General features: G+C 43.9%; 1 protein-coding gene across 1 annotated transcript in view; it reads left to right on the forward strand.

Moving 5' to 3' along the window:
* The window catches only part of LOC144122935 (RYamide receptor-like), a 94,535-nt gene extending 78,161 nt beyond the window's left edge, over positions 1 to 16,374 (forward strand). Inside the window, exon 7 of the mRNA XM_077655892.1 lies at positions 14,243 to 16,374. The gene's annotated coding sequence lies outside the window, so the exon portion shown is untranslated. The remainder of the gene's footprint in view (positions 1 to 14,242) is intronic.
* Positions 16,375 to 19,043: the final 2,669 nt, after the last annotated feature.

The following is a 19,043-nucleotide window of genomic DNA, read 5'->3' on the forward strand; positions in this document are numbered from 1 at the left end:
TCAGCATATGATTGTATGATTGAGAATGTGCAGTCTTGAAATTTATAAGCGTGAACACAGAAATGCGTGTAGTGCGATACGGACCCCGCCACCTGGCGAGCGCCGTGAGTGACGGCCCGTGCAGGATCCCCCCCTCCCGGCTACGGTTGTAAGACGAGTCGATGCACCTCCGGCTAGCGCACACGTGCCGTGCCGCCTGCTGGGCCTGCTGTCAAAGGTGGGGCCACTGATTGGCTAGTCACGCTGGCATGTACATGCACATATATAGCTATAATCTTGCGGCATTCATAAGCCGCCAAGGCAGCACATTTTCTTTGATTGGCAGGATGTCTTGTGTGCGTACTTGTAACTGAGAGGAGCGAGAAATTCCACAGTCCGTCCTGTGCGGCCGACAGTTTCAACTGTTTCGTCGCCCCTCAGATATACGCCCACTGGTATACAGGGTTGTTTAATCCAGGTCTGTTTTATATTCTCGGCGCGCGACAAAGAAAACTATAAACCAATGATTAGAAAAAAATTCTTTCCCAATGAGGCCCCTGATTATGGCGCTTTGGACAGGTATGTGTTTCACTCGACATAAATGGATCTCAAAGTGTGCCACTGCTGCTTTTCGGCACTGTAGTGGTGTAAGTTTTTTTAGAAAGAAGCTGACTGGTTAAGCTACGAGAAACCAGACTTGCGAGGAGGTCCGATTTTTTTCGTTTTGCGGCAGCTGAAAAATGTTTTTTTAAAATGTGTGAGTGCAGTTTGCTATGAATTAACAAGAACAACAAGTTTTGTGGCTTGGAAACCTGGTTTATGAGTACAGTGCAAGAAAAGAAACAAACACTGCAGTGAAACTTTGAAAACTGAACAAAAACTCTGAACAGAACAAAAAAATTCAAAGCAAAGCTGCATAATCTTCCAGACATAAAATAACAAATATGAATGCACAAAATCAGGATAAATCGGCCTCTTCATGGCTAGATATACATCTTAATCGGGAAAAAACACCAGATATTTCAGAAAAAATGGGCCGGGAAAAGGGAAAAAATCTCTGAATATAGTATGCCCCTATCAGTGCCAGGAGACATTCAAGAGTCAGACGCCATTATAATTCTTGTTCCTGGGTGTGCGTGTTGTGCGCGCGCATTTTTTAAACGGTTATTGCCAGCGTTATAGACAGCAAGCACAGGAGACCACACTTTGAGGCAAACACGTCGAGACGTCCGAGACCACGAGACAGCTCAAAGCACACCCGCTCGGCGAACAGCCGTAGCCGCGCGAGTTCCATCCGTGACGCCACTCGCAGTGCTCGCGAGGTCACGCTCTCTCACATATTGACAAGCTACCACGTGTTCATGCCCATAAATTTCATTGGTGTTAAGCAAAATGAAGAAACAATTTAACTTCAGAAAGGGTAGTCGAACTGCCTTTCATCCCTCTTAAGAACCGCCACTGATCCCTCAAATCCACAGCACTATAGTGAATACTTGCTTCTGCAAGCGTTAATAGCCACAATCTGAATGTGGATACTGCCCGCCGCTGGGTGGCGCTGCCAGCGCTGGCCGGGCAAAAAATCTATCAGAGCCTGTAGAGATACAGGGGGGGCTTAGGCAAGGATGTCCTCTGTCTCCTGTGTTTTTCATGTTCTACCCGCAAGGGTTGGAGTCCAAGCTAGAGAGGAGCGGACTAGGCTTCAACCTTTCTTTTTTCAAGCAAGGAGAATTGAATAAATAGTCATTACCGGGACTAATATACGCCGATGATGTTGTGCTAATGGCTAACAACAAGGAATATTTACAGAAGTTGATAGACATATGTGGCACAGAGGGAGATACATTAGGTTTAAAGTTTAGTAAAGAAAAAATCTGCAGTCATGATATTTATGATGAGGTAGGCGAGCATAGAATACAAGACTTCAAGCTAGGAGTAGTGGATAAGTTCAAGTATCTTGGGGTGTGGATAAATAACGGTGCTAAGTATCTGACAGAGCATGAAAAATATGTAATGAATAAAGCTAGTAGGAAGGCAGCTGTCATGAAAAATAGGGCACTGTGTAATTACAATAGGTATGAAGTGGTAAGAGGAATCTGAAAAGGGGTGATGGTTCCTAGCCTGACTTTCGGTAATGCGGTCCTGTGCGTGAGACCAGATGTTCAAGCAAGGTTAGGAATTAAACAACGTGGCGTAGGGAGGCTAACTTTGGGAGCACATGGCAATACATCAAATCAGGGAGTACAGGGTGATATGAGATGGACGTTGTTCGAGAGCAGGAAAGCTAGCAGTAAGATAGCTTTTGAGGAGCGATTTAGAAAAATGGGGGAAAAGCAGTGGTCTATGAATGTTTTCGGATACCTGTATATAAGGAATGTTGATACGAAATGGAGAAAGCGAACTAGAAAATTTAGAAGCAAATATCTGGACAGCAGTAAGGGGGCAAATCAGCACTTATCAGTTATGAAAAAGGTTAAAAAAACAGAGAGAGCTCTGGGGAAAACAGTGATGCTGACGAAATCAGCACTGGGAACATACAGAAATGCGCACTAGTGACATTTACGCGCAAACCCATGGCAAACTACAGTGTAATGATAAATGGCCAAATAATACGACGGGTCCGATCGTACAAGTTTCTAGGTGTCATAATCGACAGGGACTTGTCATGGAGCCCAAACATATCATACGTGAAAAAACGGTTGACAGGCATCTGCCACCTGTTCAAGTTTCCGCTGGCAAGACCTGGGGAATGTCGCCTAGTGCCATGTTACATCTGTACAGGGTGCTTTTTCTGAAATTTCTGCGATACAGCTTGCCAGCAATAAACAACACAGGCAAAACGAATCTACGCATAATACAAAGTCTTCAGGGTCAAGTGCTCCGGATCTGTCTAGGCCTGCCTCAGAGTGCTTCAACAGTGGCTACGATAGCAATCGCTAGAGACCACCTTGTCAAGACCCACATTGAAATTGAAGTACTCAGGACCCATATAAGGCATCTAGCCAGGAATCCTCGTCACCATTTAGCCTCTCTACCAGCGGATAGGCCACACATATCTTTCAGCCAAACGATAACTGCATATGATGAATCATTGCCAGCTTCTTTCACTCCGGCTGCGAGACCTTCGATCCCTCCATGGTGCCTCGCTCAGCCAAAAATCAACCTCGCAATACCTGGTATCTCGAAAAAAGCTGATCTGTCATCACCAGCCCTTAGACAGCTCACGCTACTACATTTGTACGAGAACTACCGTGACTCAGCGCATATTTACACTGATGGATCTGTCCTTCCAAGCAGCTCCGCGGCGGCAATCGTCATTCCAGCGAAAGCTACAACAATCAAATTTAAGACGACCCACGCGACAACATCGACGGCAGCAGAGCTCCCAGCGCTCTTAACTGCCCTTCATCACATTGGTGATGAACCGCCACACAAATGGACAATATTCTGTGATTCGAAGGCGGCCCTGCAGTCTCTACTGTCACCTCTACGACGCGGACCGCACGAACAACTAATCTTCCATATCACAGAGACGTTAGTTACACCATATAAGTGATGCCGGCCATGAAATAACGTTCCAGTTGTTTCCAAGTCACTGCGGATTATCGGCAATGAACGGGCGGATCACGCTGCCCGCTCAGTCCATACTGAGGAGCGCCACGTCCCAATTCCTCTTTCTAGAACTGACGCGGCACGGAAGCTCCGCCTACTTGCTCGGCAGTGCACCGAGTCGCAATGGAATGAGCCATATTTAAAAAATACGCGACTGTACTCACTTGATCCAACATTAAGTCTTCGAGCGCCATCACAGCTTCGCCGTAGAGACGCCACGCTTTTATATCGACTTTGATTGGGTGTTGCCTTTACTAAAGCCTATGCCTTCCGCATAGGGATGTCCGACACCCCAACCTGTGACCACTGCGGCAATGAAGAATCAATTGGCCATATATTGTGCTCCTGCCCGCAGTACAGTGTACAGAGGGCATGCCTTAGCCACGAACTTGACCAACTGGACGACCAACCGCTATCCGAAAAAAGAATTCTACAACATCGAAAGGACCTACCGTCGCAAAAGAAGGCTGTGCAAGTGCTTTTGCGCTTCTTACAATCTACCGGCCTGTGTGAAAGACTAACTGGAACGCCTTGTCTTTGTTTGTCTCCATGTGTGCACGTTCCTTTTTTTCTTTCTTTTTTTGCGTTTTCCTCTCTGTCATCTTTCTAACCCCTCTCCCCCATCCCCAATGTAGGGTAGCAAACCGGAGACTCACATATGGTTAACCTCCCTGCGTTTCCTTTTCATGCTCTCTCTCTCTCTCTCTCTCTCTCTATGCAGGACATTGCCAAACAAAATATGTATGACAATTGTAGGGGAAGCTCTTTGTTGTTTGAGGCCAGACGGAAGTTTTGCGGACTAAGACATATAGAGTCAGGTCCCACGAGATAGACACGTTGTGCGTTGCGTGCGGAGAGGAGGAAGAAACGGCTGAACACTTGATACTTTTCTGTAAAGGGCTTCACCCTACAGTGGAAAGCAGCGGGACTGATTTATCCAAGGCATTGGGGTTTAAGGACAGTGAAGGGAAAGTAGATTTTAAGCGGGTAGATATAACCAAGCGAAGGTTATCTGATTGGTGGCAAAAATGAAGACAAGAGTAAAATTTCATAAGTCATGGCAAGGTGGCTTGAGCTACCGCCCGATTTAAAGGGTTCAGCCGCATCCATCCATCCATCCATCCATCCATCCATCCATCCATCCATCCATCCATCCATCCATCCATCCATCCATCCATCCATCCATCCATCCATCCATCCATCCATCCATCCATCCATCCATCCATCCATCCATCCATCCATCCATCCATCCATCCATCCATCCATCCATCCATCCATCCATCCATCCATCCATCCATCCATCCATCCATCCATCCATCCATCCGTCCGTCCGTCCGTCCGTCCGTCCGTCCGTCCGTCCGTCCGTCCGTCCGTCCGTCCGTCCGTCCGTCCGTCCGTCCGTCCGTCCGTCCGTCCGTCCATCCATCCATCCATCCATCCATCCATCCATCCATCCATCCATCCATCCATCCATCCGTCCGTCCGTCCGTCCGGTGGCAGAGTTGATAGATGGCAGTTGTTGATAGACTTCCGTAAGCGACACAACCTAGTTATTGTAAATAGAGAAACTAAGTGTGAGGGAAAAATCGCGTGGGAATCCCGTAACAGGCAAGCGACCATTGACTATGCTGCTTATTGTCGCCGGGGATGTAAAGCAAGCTCGCATTAATGGAAATAGACGAAGAGGAGAAGTACAGCCTGGGAAATGATCATAAGCGTATTATTCTACAGTTCGGAGCCCTAATGAAACTAGAAATGCAGAGAAGTAAAAAAGAGAACACAAAATAAATGAGGAACAAATAGCGAGAACTGCGGCTGGCATATAGGAAGCAATAGAGAAACATCCCATAGAAAAGTGGGATTATAATCAGCTAGAACTACTCATTTGTACAAAAAGAAAAGAAGTAAAAGGAGAAAACCACTGGAGAGGAAAGCGGAAGGCACGAAGTTGGTGGAATAAGGAAATTAGGGAGCCCATCGAACAACGTCAGTTGGCATCGCGGGAACACAGAAAAGCAAACAGGGCGCAGTTATCTGAAGATGAAATAGTCCAGAAAATCGAATCTTATCAAAAAAAAAACAACAAGTTGAGGTCCTAGTCCAGGTTAAATTAAAGCATTCCTCTGATCGCTGGCTGGCTGAAGTTCGCGATGCAACAAAAGGGGGGTCAAGAAAACTCTGGAACCATATATGTCGGCTTGGTAAAGCGAATCACAGAAATCACGAACAGATTCACGATGCGGAGGGAAATTGGTTAGAGGGAGATGACGCTGTGAACTCATTGCATTAGTTATAGCTGAGTCATATTGGAAAGACGATAGGGAAATCGTCCCAAATGTGGAATCAACACAGGATAACACAATAGAAAACCGCTTAGAACTGGCCAATCTTAACTGTAAAAAGGCGGAATCAAATATTCCAAAATGCGCTTCCACAAGGATAGACGCAATTCAAATCAAGTTAATTAATGAATTTTTCCAAGTGGCAAGGAAACGCTGATGAAAGCATTTGAGGCAGTCATAACAAATAAGCTAATTCCGCACAGCTTGAAAAAGAGTAAAATAATTTTGATTTATGAAAGGAAAGGCGATAAATGCAACATAAAATGCTTCCGACTGATTACGATAACATCAGTTATATACAGGCTGGGGATGCAGGCGGTGTAATTAAAAATGCATTGATGAGTAGAAAGTAATAGAATACTCGGAGAACTTCAGAATGGGTTCAGAAGTGGCAGGCGCTTAGATGATAGCCTGTTCGTGCTTACCCAGTGCATATAAATAGCCAAGGCGGAAAACATACCTCTGTTTTTAGCCTTCCTGGACATAAGCGGTGCATACCACAAAGCGAACAGTCAACTCCTGTGGATCGTGTTGAAAGATGAAGGTATCGGTTATGAGGTAATTAATTTTATACAGGAAATATATCTTAAAAATAAAGTTCAAAATAACATAGGAACGAATTAAGAGTACGACAACTGTCGACGTACACAAAGGATTAAGGCAAGGTTGTCCTCTATCACCACTGTTTTTCGTGCTTTATATGATAAGTATGAAAAGAAGGCTACAAAGAAGAACTATAGGTTATAATCTGTCGTACAGATTAAGCGGAAAGGTTGTTGAGCAACGACTACCTGGTTTATTTTATGCGGACGACGCTTTACTGTTTGCAGATAGCCAGGAAGATTTGCAAAATCTGGTTAATTGCTGTGGAGTCGATAGAGACAGTCTATATTTCAGTTTTAGTGCAACTTTGTCAGGTGTGATGATTATCAACGATATAACTGATCAGTTGATTACAATACAAGGCCATGAAATACCCCGAGTGGCCGAATACAAATACCTCGGCGTATGGGAAAACGAAGGGCAGATGTACACGGAAAAGCACGAAAAGTCTCTCATAGCAAAAGGGTGAAGAGATGCCGGGATAACGAAACATACGGCATTATGGGGGTACAGCAGGTATGAAGTGCTGAGAGGTTATTTGGAAAGGAATAGTGGTGCCGGGGCTTACTTTCGGGAATGCGGTTCTTTGCTTAAGGGCAGAGGTTCAATCGAGATTAGAAGTAAATAAGAGAGTTGTTGGAAGATCAGCATTAGGTGCCCACGGGAAAATCACAAACGAGGCAGTACAGGGGGATATGGGCTGGACATCGTTTGAAGCACGGGAAGCTCAAAGTAAAATACTATACGAAGAACGCCTGAGGAAATTCGACGACAACAGGTGGGCAGCTAAGGTATTTAAATACCTATACAGAAAGAGCGTTGACTTACACTGGCGGAAAGAACTAGGAAGCTAACCAGTAAGTATGCCAGACATGAGGACGAAGAAAAAAGAGCATTAAATGGGGGGTTGAAAACGCGGGAGGTAAAAATAGGATAGATAGAATGGAAAAGAAGCATAGTGTAGAACTATATCTATACTGCAAAAGGCAGAGCAGGAAGGAAGCGTTTTATGATGACTCAAGAGGCATTGCCCTACTCTGTCAAGCTAGGTCAGGATGTCTAAGAACGCGCAGCTACAAAAAAAAAACGAAGAAGACACATGTGCTGTGTGTGGTAAGTCTATAGAAACAACACAACACTTCACACTAAAATGTGATGGTATCCATTCCGATGTCGATGCAGGCACAGTCACTCTTCCTGAGGCCCTAGGGTTTGGAGATAACATGGTCATGCAACTAAATCTGCTGTGGAAGTTAGCATTAAGCGATTGGAAGATTGATGGCTGAAAAACAGAGAAGTGACATAAGTTTAGAAACGCAGGAAAACTTATTTAAATAAAATGGCGAATTTTAATCAGAATTTACAACACAGTTATACAAAACTGAAAAAAAAGCCAAGCATGGTTGCAACTGCCATCACCCCGTTTCAAAGGGGATGCTCCTACCTTCCATCCATACATCCATCCGTAACTGTTGCATTTGGCAAACAGGCTTCCCGTTGTAGTTTGAGCGGGCGAACTGTTTTGTGCCTATCGCATGGTTATGCTAGTTATCGTCAGGCAGCAGTGGTAGGTGATTGGATGCAAACTCTAAATCTCTGCTAATGGAGCAAAGAAGAAAGTTCTTGTTACTTACAATTATAACCATGTGCCCCAAAAGCATGCTGACAAAAAAACGTTACATGCACAGGCAATTCATGGTACAATTCATTGCCTAAAGGAGATTCGCCCCATGAATGCAGCGTTGTTCGTCATATGAGCTTTAAATACGAGGCAGGGTGCGCTCGGGGTTCAAACAGGTTACGTTCTTGCAGGCAGGTTCGCACTGAGTGGAGCAGTGACTGAATAGGCAAAGAATATGAATGGTTTGTGGCAATTTCGGGGACGAAGAAAGGTAAGATTTCGCGCGAGCGCATTCTCGCGACGTGGTGTCTTCGTAGCGGCTGTTCCTAGGGGTACACCAGAAAGACATCCAGTTACCAGGAGCAAAAAGGGAGAACCGACTGTGCTGATAAAAACATCTGTTCAACTTCGTAGCCCATCCTTAGAAGGCATGGCGACGTAATAAGGGGTCGTGCGAAAACGCTGCAGCTATATCCATGCTACGCTGCCACTGTATTTCGTTTCCCTGCAGTGTCAACAGGTGGCGCGTCGAACTAATTGTGTAAAGCGTGCACAAAACCGTGTTTGTGAGCAGAGCCGTTTCAGCAACAAGCTGGTTTCCGCTTCTCACCGCTGAGGCTGTAGTCAGACATGGCAGTATCCAAGGCCAGAAGACAAAAGCTGGGCCCACCCCGCAGAAGTTATGGAGTCAGGCGCAACCAAAGAGACTGGCTGTGGAACACACAGCGGGTGTGCTTTATAGCTGTACCTGAGCTCGTCCCTTTGACGATGAAAGTTTTATTGCGGTGCGCCAGCAATGTGTCATGCCAGAAGCAGAGCGATTAAGGGTTCATTTCTGACGATAGATTAGCGGATGAACGAAAACTAAAGCGACATGATTTGCATGCACGATGAGTGACCAACAGCTGACAAGACAAAGTGGTTAGCTCGGCTTGCTCATGCGTTCTATGGTAGAAAGGGGACCCAAAGGATTAAATGAATAAGACAAGGTTGACACAGACGTACAATTACAATTTTATTGAACACCTGCTTTTAGAATTGAGATTAAAGTTTGTGCTTCACCTCCCTTGATTATCTTAGGACGTTTGGATAAAAATAGGGAAACGTCCATTTCTTTTAATTTATTATTTTATTTACAGATACTGCAATCCACAAGAGATTTCAGAATGGTGGGAATATAAAAAAGAAGAAAAATAATCGCAGGCAACAGAACAAATTTAACAACAATGTAGACTGCCTGGTAACTACAACGAACTTCATTTTTCAACAGAATGCACTGAAAAAAACGCAAAAAATGCACTGCAAAAAATAAGAAAAGGGATATATAAGCTTTTGCGCCGTTAGCAGAGAGTGGCGGTAAATAAATAATGGGAAGGTTGAGTCACTGAGGTATTATTTAGGTTATTTCAGTGAGTTACTCTCCTGAAAAAATAGAATATTTAAAACAATTTTTTTTACGCGGAATGGTGTCTTATTTAATTGATGCCTCTGCTTTGTGACATACCCAGAAAAAAATGTAATTATATCAGAGATCTCAACGTTGTAGTCTCTATTTACAATCTGATACATAAATTGTTGTCGGGAAACTCGATTATGCTGGGTTAGTTGCGGCAAGTTGGCTCGTTTTAAAAGTTCTATGACTGACGTGCGGGAGAAATTATTGTAAATAAAGCGAACCGCCTTTTTCTGCACCCGTTCAAGCTTTTTCTTAGTTTCTGTAAAAGGGTCCCTGTAAAGGGTTTGTGTAAAGGGGCCCTGTAATTGAGTACCGGAATTATATTTGTGTTATATGCAAGTAAACGGACATAGAATGTGGACAGTTTTAAGGCTCTTCTGAGAAAAAAAAACAATTTACGGCAGGCGTTAATTGTTAGGTTATCAATGTTCATATTCCATTTGTGGATGTTAGTTATCCACAAGCCAAGGTATTTGTATTCTGTTACTTCAGAAAGTAATATACTGTTAGCTGAGTAATTGAAACTTAGCTTATTCTTTTTGTGAGTAATACACATATAAACAGTTTTTTTCAAAATTTACCGACATCTGCCAATTATTACACCAGGCAAAAACCTTCTGAAGTGCATTACTATACAACACCGGATCCGAGGGACTTTCTATTTCTGAGTATAGAACACAGTCGCCTGCATAAAATCTTATTTTTACAGGAACATTCTCAAGAACATCATTTATATAGAGGAGGAAAAGAAGAGGTCCAAGAACCAATCCCTGGGGAACGCCCGATTCAAGGGAAAGTATTTCTGAGTCTTCAGACTTGAAACAAATGAATTGCTTACGTGCAGTAAGTTAATATGATATCCAGTTAATGAGTTGAGGATTTTCAAGAATTTTGATTATCTTATGCAGTAGTTGTCGAAGGCTTTAGAAAAATTAGTGAAAATGGCGTCAGTTTGTTTACCGTTGTTTATAGCATTTGCGAAGTCGTGAATTGTTTGAACAAATTGAGTTATTGTCGTGTAGCCGTTTCGAAAACCGTGCTGATCAGCTGTTTGAAAGTAGTGCTCGTCAAGGAATGCCAAGACATGTTTGTGAATAACGTTCTCCAAGATTTTACAACTATTTGACGTTAACAAACTGGCGCGGTAGTTCTGAATGTGCTGCTTATTCCCTGCTTTATGAAGCGACTTGACTCTGACGGTCTTTCAGTCGCTCGGCACTTGACCAAGGCGCAAAGATTGCACATACAGAACATCTAAATATTTTGATACCCATTCTGCATAGCGTTTAAGAAATCCATTCGGGATATCATCTGGGCCAAAAGATTTTCCGAAGTCAAGGTCAAGAACCATACTGAAAATACCCTCTTCAGTTATCTGAACATCAGGTATAGGAGGCCGGTATGTAACATCGAAACAAGGTTAACTGATACTAGCTTTGTTAAATACAGATTTGAAATATGTATCAAAACGGTTTGCTATTCCTTTGCTGTCGTGAGTCAACTTGTCATTCACATTAAACACCGCACACTGTTTTGATATGGGGTTAATGCTTCTCCAAAGTTTGTCTGGTGCCGGTGCGATGTAACCTGGCAATAAGACACCATAATAGCGCTACCTGTTTCTACATACTTGTTTTTTAAGCTTTTAAGTTAAGTCAGAGACTTCTTTTTTGAGGTTAGGGGAGTTTTTCAGTTTGATTTTTTCTTTATTCGTTTCAGCCGCACTTTAACCTGAGTGTTTCACAGATATCCACGGCTCTTCGTGATTCGCTGTACAAAAGAGTTATTACAGTCATTTACAATATATTTACAATGAACCTAAAGCTCATTTACATCGCATTTGATGTTTGTGAACTCATCAAAATGAAACGCAAGTTCGTCAATAATTGAAACGTCATCTGTCCGAGTGAAATCAGGGAAGGATAAACGCTCTATTCTTTTGTCTAGTGAAGTATTGCTGAGGGTCAGTACCCCGGCACGGCGGTCAAAAATTCCTGGAAGTACCTCGCAGTCTCTCTGAGCGTTGATGTATCCGCTGACGAAAAAAACAAGTACAAAAATGATTTGGAAGATTCCTGAATTCTTGGATAGTCTTTAAGTATTTGTAGCAAGTAATATCCATATGCAAAACCCTCGAACTTCAAAAGGTGAGGAGATAGTTCAGAACTTAAGCTCTTATGCCCAATTTACTACGTCTAGATTGTTTTTATTCATATTCTATGTTACGTCATTGCTTTTGTGTGACATAGTTTGCAATGGAATGGGATGGGAGCTTTAAAGACGAATTTCCACTTTACATATTACTAGGTGGATGAGAATCGTCGACGGTGGTTGTGGCGACGATGATGGAGGCGCCCTTTGAAACGAAAGAAGCAGCGATGTGGCACGCTCGTAGGCCCACGTGTCACGCCAGTGGAATGAGGTTCAGCGTAGGATGAAACAGTATCACCGCTTTACCTACTCTTATTTTGCATATGCGGATGTATGCAAAGATAGGAGCGTTGCCTTTAAAACGAGGTTGTGGGAGTTGCCACCATTGTAGCATTTATGTTCTTTATGTTCTTTATATTTCTTTAAGGTGTCCGCCGATATGTGGGACAGATACTGCGCCATTTCCTTCCCCCCCCCCCTCAAAAAACAAAAAAAAACATTTATATTTCTTTAAGCAACCCGTCAATTTTAACGGTGTTATCTATAAATTCACCATTCTATTTAAATGCAATTTTTAATCCTAAACATGTAACCTTAAGTCATGACCCTACTTTTCAGCCACCAATCTTGCAATCCTTTTTTGCTAACGTCTGCCGTAAATTCATTCGCATGACCATTGTTATCTCTGAACTTAAGGACCTTAGGGAGACTAACTGTGCATGCACTGACATCCGGGTGGATACCGGTACATTCTAGTATAAGATGTTCAATTGTTTCTACTGATTTACCACGCACTGCATATGCGTCATCTTTTCGGTAAAGTTTATTTTTTTACCTCCGCTTTCGAAGACACTCTGGTCTAGCTTCAAAAAAAAAAGTAAGACACTAAGACACAGCCTCCTGAGTTATTACGGCAAGCAAGGACAGATAGTGCCCTTTCATTGGTGCCAGTACCTCTTTAATATCGCCATGAATAAATATATCTGGTTTTTGACGAAAAGAACAGAAAGTGGTGCTAGTTTTGAAGATAGACTTCCTGGTCGCTGAACTTCGAAGCCATTACGCTGACAAATACCGTGTGTTATTGCTGGGAATGTCAGGCAGGGGCTGTTTTTTCCAACGATCCACTTTATATTCCATTAAATTGGTACTCCGCCAATGGCTGCTGCCTCCAGTGACGTACGTCGTGCGAAAAGGCGTCACACTGGCCGCGGCTGAAACGTGCCTATAATAACAGTTACTTGCATAAACACTTCCCGCGCACATGTTGCACCGGCAGACCGCCGCCGGCGCTGTCGAATGGCCGAGCTCAACGACGCGCTATACACGTCTGGCGAGGTTTGTCGACAATAATCTAGTCTTGGCAAGGAAATAGAGCGTCGGTTACATGAAGAATTAGCGCAGCGTAGTTCATGTGACAGTCGACTGAATTCGGCGGAAGGGGGGCGGATAGTGGCGGCGCTGCGACCAGACCGCTTGCTTCCTTACCTAGTGTTGTTTCGTCATGGCCAAATGAAATCGAAAATAAAATGTATGGTTCCGAAATACACCATAAGGACTACAAAACAGGCCCCCGCTCAGCACTATTGCGCATCGTGTTGCCGCATTTTCGCCAGAACGATGATTATCTCGGTTTTCTGTATCAAGGTGCCATCACTATGCGGTCGACGCTGTGGGCCATGTGGCAATGTTCTGAGTTGCCCAACGCCTATATAAGGGTGCGATAGCAGGAGCCTGCCTTAAAAAGCGAAGCAGTGTCACAGTCAGTATGAAGACCAACGGTTTCACGCCAGCCGATAGAAGCCAATAAACCCTCCCTCATGGGACTGTCACCTGCTTTGCAATAAAAGTGACGGTGCAGGATTGTAGAAGCAACGTGGCTGCTCTGCTCATATGAAGAATTTGGTCTTCTTGACCAATAAACTTTGCCAGGGAACTTTATTTCGGGTAGGCAAAACCTAAAAGGGTAACCTTTACATCGATGACCCGGACTGTGCACCGAAAACTTTTGAGGGCCCTTCCAAAATAGGGACTCTATCTGGCAAACGAAACACCTGCGCGGAGGATCGAGACAGTCGCATGAGGTCGCAAAAGAGGCACGTCCAGCTTTCCTGTACATCACTTTTAATTGTAAGATAGTGTTGTAGAGACATTTATATGAATGGTCTAACCTTCGAATACTTTAAAAACCTTGCTTGTGAAGTTTGTCTTGAGTTCACAGTGAGTAGGTAGGACAACCTCAAAAGCCAAATTGGACGCATTTTTTACAATAAATAGCAAAAACTATAAGCATCCCAACCAGCGATATGTGATTATATTTATTATCGTGCAATCTTATGGTATGGGATGAACAGCGCTCATAAACAACTACCCATTGAAAAATGCGTTTTTCCAAAATCTCCAAGTACGACCGCATCGAATAATTCGCCATGATGCCTGACTTGTAACTCACCGCTCCTGGTATTTTCACCTTGTGCCCAGGTGGACCTCCGACAACTGATGGAGAGCTGCTGTTCCCCTGTGACGGCCCACGCCAACCGCACCTTGACCAAGCGCAGTTGCTCGTACGGCGGCTCGCTGCGTAGCAGCACGGTGGTCATGTCCACTGCCGCCGCTGGCGCCAACCAGGTTGGCGCAGCGTCTAGCGTGCGCCGACAGCAGCGCAACAACGGCTTCCATGCCCCGTCCAGCGCCGTGGTGCCACTGCGCACTCTCGGACACCCCGGCCAGCACCCGCACACGGGCGGCGGCATCGGCCAAGAGTCGCAGACCATTCGGGTGCCCATCTATTCGTAGATGAACCGTATTCCCTGTTAGTGACGGACGGAAGCCGCTCTTTTGATCGAAGCTGCGAAATGTCCGTTGAGCTCTAATCGCGGCATTGCACTACTGCCTCGTCGAACGAATCACTTATTTGCATCGTTTTGGTAGAAAATTTTCTGAGTCGGGTGCTGACGCATTGTCCCTACAAGGTATATTGCCTTTGGCTGCAGTCTGTGCAGAGCATTATCTCATCACTGCTTGCTGTTATAGAGTGCTGCCTCGTCTCAAATGGCGTTGCACAGAAGTGGTCATGTGCTCCTTACTCTGTGAATCGATTGCTGATTTGCTAATTCATTCATAAAACAGTGAAAGGAAAATGCCAGCACAGGGGCCAAAACATATATCTTTTCGCTTCTTGCAGTGGTTCGTTCGCTGACGCCGTAGGTCAGATGTACGCGTGGGCGAGAAGGAACTTCCCGCCACGTTTTCGCAGTGTGGAAGGCTACTCAGCCTCGACTTAAGACCGCGTGTTTCAAAGCTCACATGTTAATAAATGGCAGTGGTTCTGGGACTGACGATAAGAGCAGACCCAGAAAAATTTCCTTGTAATGTTGCATGCCCCGGTATAACATGTCTTCGTTGAGTGCAATCTGTATCTTGTCATCACGTGCACTGAAAGACTCGTAAAAAAAGTGACCGCTGTTCTTGCTTTATTCTCTGTCGAAATTTCGTCTTGTATTAAAAGCAAGAATTGATATTTGTTCAGTGATGCCACATTTTTCCATAAACTGCGTCGTGTGTTTAATCCGGTGACCCCATTCCAATGAGGAGTCAGTGTGTTTCATTTGAGGTTGTTCATTGATAAAAAAAACAGAAGCTGGTGGATTTATTCAAGAAGAAAATGTAAACATGAACATCATATCTAGTTCCCTTCACAATTATGTGGAGATGAGAAAAGATTGTCATTCACGTATGTATTGTGCGTGTAAATCAATGCGGCGAGGATAAAAAAGATCGCCCTGCCTCATGGGCTGAATATAACTTTTCTATTTACAATTACACTTACACTTACGTTCTCGTTCCTTTAAATCATAATTTTTACTTTTCCTTTGAAGTCGATAACGATGAAATATTTCTGAAGCACTTAAAATAAACCAATGTGAACAAGGTATCAAAGTTTGTGCTGGTGTACATGGCATATTATTCCTGAAAAAAAGTGTCGAACTGAATGTACTGTACACAAACTAGTAGCGGAATCACTGTATCGTGTTGAAAGTGTGACACACTATGCGTGCTACAGAATATGGTTGTATGTAACTTAAACTTTTCCTCCATTGTGATGTGTACTGTGTTTTGAATAAGCGGCAAGTATGTGTAAGCAGCCGGAATTTGTTGATATGGTGCTTGTATTGACTAAGGTTGATACCATCACAGCCCTCCATCTTCTTCCCTTGCTTGTCGAAATTCTTCATTGTGAGAGTCTCTGCCTGCTAGCAGCCTAATGTTACCATCCTTCTTCCATTATTTTCAGCACGTGGTGCAGAAACCTTGACCCTATGATAAAAAAAATAGGGCCTGTAGTCTGGTAAAATAAAAAAGCAAAATTAAATAAAGTTTGGGTTTATGGGTGTTTAACGTCCCAAAGCGACTCAGGCTATGAGCGGCGCCGTAGGGAAGGGCTCCGGAAATTTCGACCACCCCGGGTCCTTTACGTGCACTGACATCACACAGTACACGGGCATCTAGAATTTCGCCTTCATCGAAATTCGACTGTCCCGGCCGACATCGAACCTGCGTCTTTCAGGTCAGCAGCCGAGCGCCATAACCACTGAGCCAACAGGTGGTAAATTAAACAAAGAATAATTAAAAAAAAGAGAAACGGTTCGCTCAGCAAACGGAGGACTTATTTCGAGCTTTTCGTACCAATCTGGCAGTCGCTCAATAAATATACTAAGGGAAAAGTTTTCTGCCTGCAGCAAATAGTATTTGTAATGCTTCTCTAGCTTACGTGGGCTGAAATAGCAGGATGAAATGGTGCCATAAAATTTCAGTACTGTGAAAACGTTTGACTGCGGAGTGGCAAGAGCCTTTACACTCACATTTTAAGGTACTCTCTCTCACTAAATACCTCTTGATCGCTTTTTGTCACCTGTTGTACCTGTTCTAAGTATGGAAATGTAGAAATTTTACTTACATATACTCTTAGAAGCTTTTCCTGCTTGCTATAGGGTAAAGTCTGTCCCCTTCACAGCTTTCATATTTATACGCTTGCTGACAACGAGGAAAAGGCGGAAAGAGGCTAAAGGAAAAGTTGTCACTTTTGGTGCTGCGCTTGCGTTGCAGCCGTCGTACGATCTAATCTTCGACAATGTGTTTCATGGAATATTAATCAAGATTACAAGCGTTCTCTCCTTTACACTGCAGGGAATTGTTTCTTGATCCGTCTACAATGGTTTCGGGACCTTTAAAGTGTTTTATTAGATATTTTGTTATATATAAAGAGAGACTGGCAATCTTAGCTGGCAGCTGGGACACTACGAGTTATGAGTACATCTTTGTATCATAACCGTTTGCTCAAGGTTAACTGAATTGCTTCTGGAGCAGGGCAAATGCGCTAAAACATTTGATAAAGAAGTGACGAGCGGGAACAGAAGCTCCAGGACTGTGGGTTTCGAATAGTTGTGTTTATTATGGACGCTTATTCTACTCATGCAATCGAGCGCAGGTATGTCCCGAAGCACCCCGGATCAGGGGCGCCAAGGCGCGCTGAGGGCCAGTACAGCTCAGGCAACTTGAGTGCGCTTTGAGAGCGACCAGTGATCGCGAGGCGCAACGTGCAAGGTTACTAGAGACTGCGCGGAAAGTAACGAAATTTCCTTTCGCACGCATTGCCGTTAACATTTTATATTCAATTGCATTATTTTACATTTAAAGATTGATTGCGTGTTCTAAACACATCGCCTCGTCAAATCGGGAGCGAAATCCCCATAAAGGTTCCGCAATAGCAGTTTTTAGGAAGGAGGTCTTTGCAACTAGAAGAAAGGCTTTGCAACACCCTGCAAGCGATAACGCCCTGAAAGAATTTTTTTGTCAACAGGCAACAAGGCTGGAGCAATTTCAGATGCAGAGTAGACTTCTAATTTCCTTTCACAGGAAAACCTTTCTTGCTATTCGCTGTTTCACACGCCTGCAGGTTTTACGCCGCACTCACTGAGGTCATGCGCGTTAGTCGTTGCTTATGTGTTGTCACCATTGCCTTCAGGCGCGGCTTCGCTGACCGAGGTGAAGTGCGCACACCGGTATTCTATGACAGAATGGGCGCCTCCGCTATCACACCAAAAAATAAACGAGAAGCGTTGCATGTAGGAAGTGGAGGGCCGCTCATTTAGCGCTCTGTTTGAGATCACTCAGTCTGGTGTGGCAACTCTACCGACGCTTTTACGATAACGTACACGGCCCGATGGCTGCTTCTCGAAGCTTCAGGACTCTCTAATGTGCTATCAGAGAATGCCTCAGGGCCTCTTTTCAGTGCGCCAAGTGACTGCGGAGACTGCTGCCTTTGTTTTATTAAAAGAAACCGTTTATTTTCAAAATTCAATTCTATGCTCCCTGGCGTATATACAACCTTTCACCGGACGTGTTACATCTCTAAAACCAATACATTTTTAAAGCAAATCGTAGGTAAATCTGACCACATTGAACGACCTGCCGGTGTCCGGCGTCAGGCTACAAACAGTAGAAAATAGAAAATATTGGTGCTCATTAGTCTCTCAGTTGTCCCCTCTTCCTGTATATTTCTCATTCCTTGAACATTAGAATTTTAAGCTGGCAGATAATCTTCTTTTTGTCTTAAACGCTTTAGCTTCAATAACCTACTTAATATAACAGTTTGTTTGTTGCCGTACATAGTTCATTGTTAAAACGCAGGTAAACATGTTTTTGTATACAATGCTTTTTATTACTACCAACTAGCTGCCAAAGTTGTAGTATCACCTTGGTGCTGGCATTCTCTCATTTTGCATTTCTCACATTTACATAATCAAGCCGTAAACGTTACGAACAAACTCAAACGAATCGTTTCTTATTGCGACGCGTGCCATAAATACCAGCCTTTTGGAGCCTATTCTTATGTAACTGGAACAAGAAAATCTTGTCCCTACTCCCAGGGCCATCTTTCTAGGGTAGAAAACAGAGAAATATTTCGATATTATATTTATTAATGTAGGTCAGGGGAACTTAATAGGGCTCATTTTGCGAAAATGAGAATATTGTGAGGCATTTGGTGTTCTTGCGAATTAAACTCTCTTGCTGAATTATACCCAATGCGACCAAGTGCAAACGGCAGGTCGAACAGTTCTCGCCATAGTAGCAGTAATTGATGTCTTCCTTTTTAAACCTGCGTAGAGGGTGCGCCAGCAAAGCGCACCAGTAATGCTTGAAAATAGGTATGCTGACGCATCTAGCTACTATTTCTCGGTATAGTGTTATCAATTGCGCGGAGGTCAGAAAACAGGTGTGT

This window comes from Amblyomma americanum, chromosome 1 (genome assembly GCF_052857255.1).
Source record: "Amblyomma americanum isolate KBUSLIRL-KWMA chromosome 1, ASM5285725v1, whole genome shotgun sequence".
Lineage (NCBI taxonomy): Eukaryota > Metazoa > Arthropoda > Arachnida > Ixodida > Ixodidae > Amblyomma > Amblyomma americanum.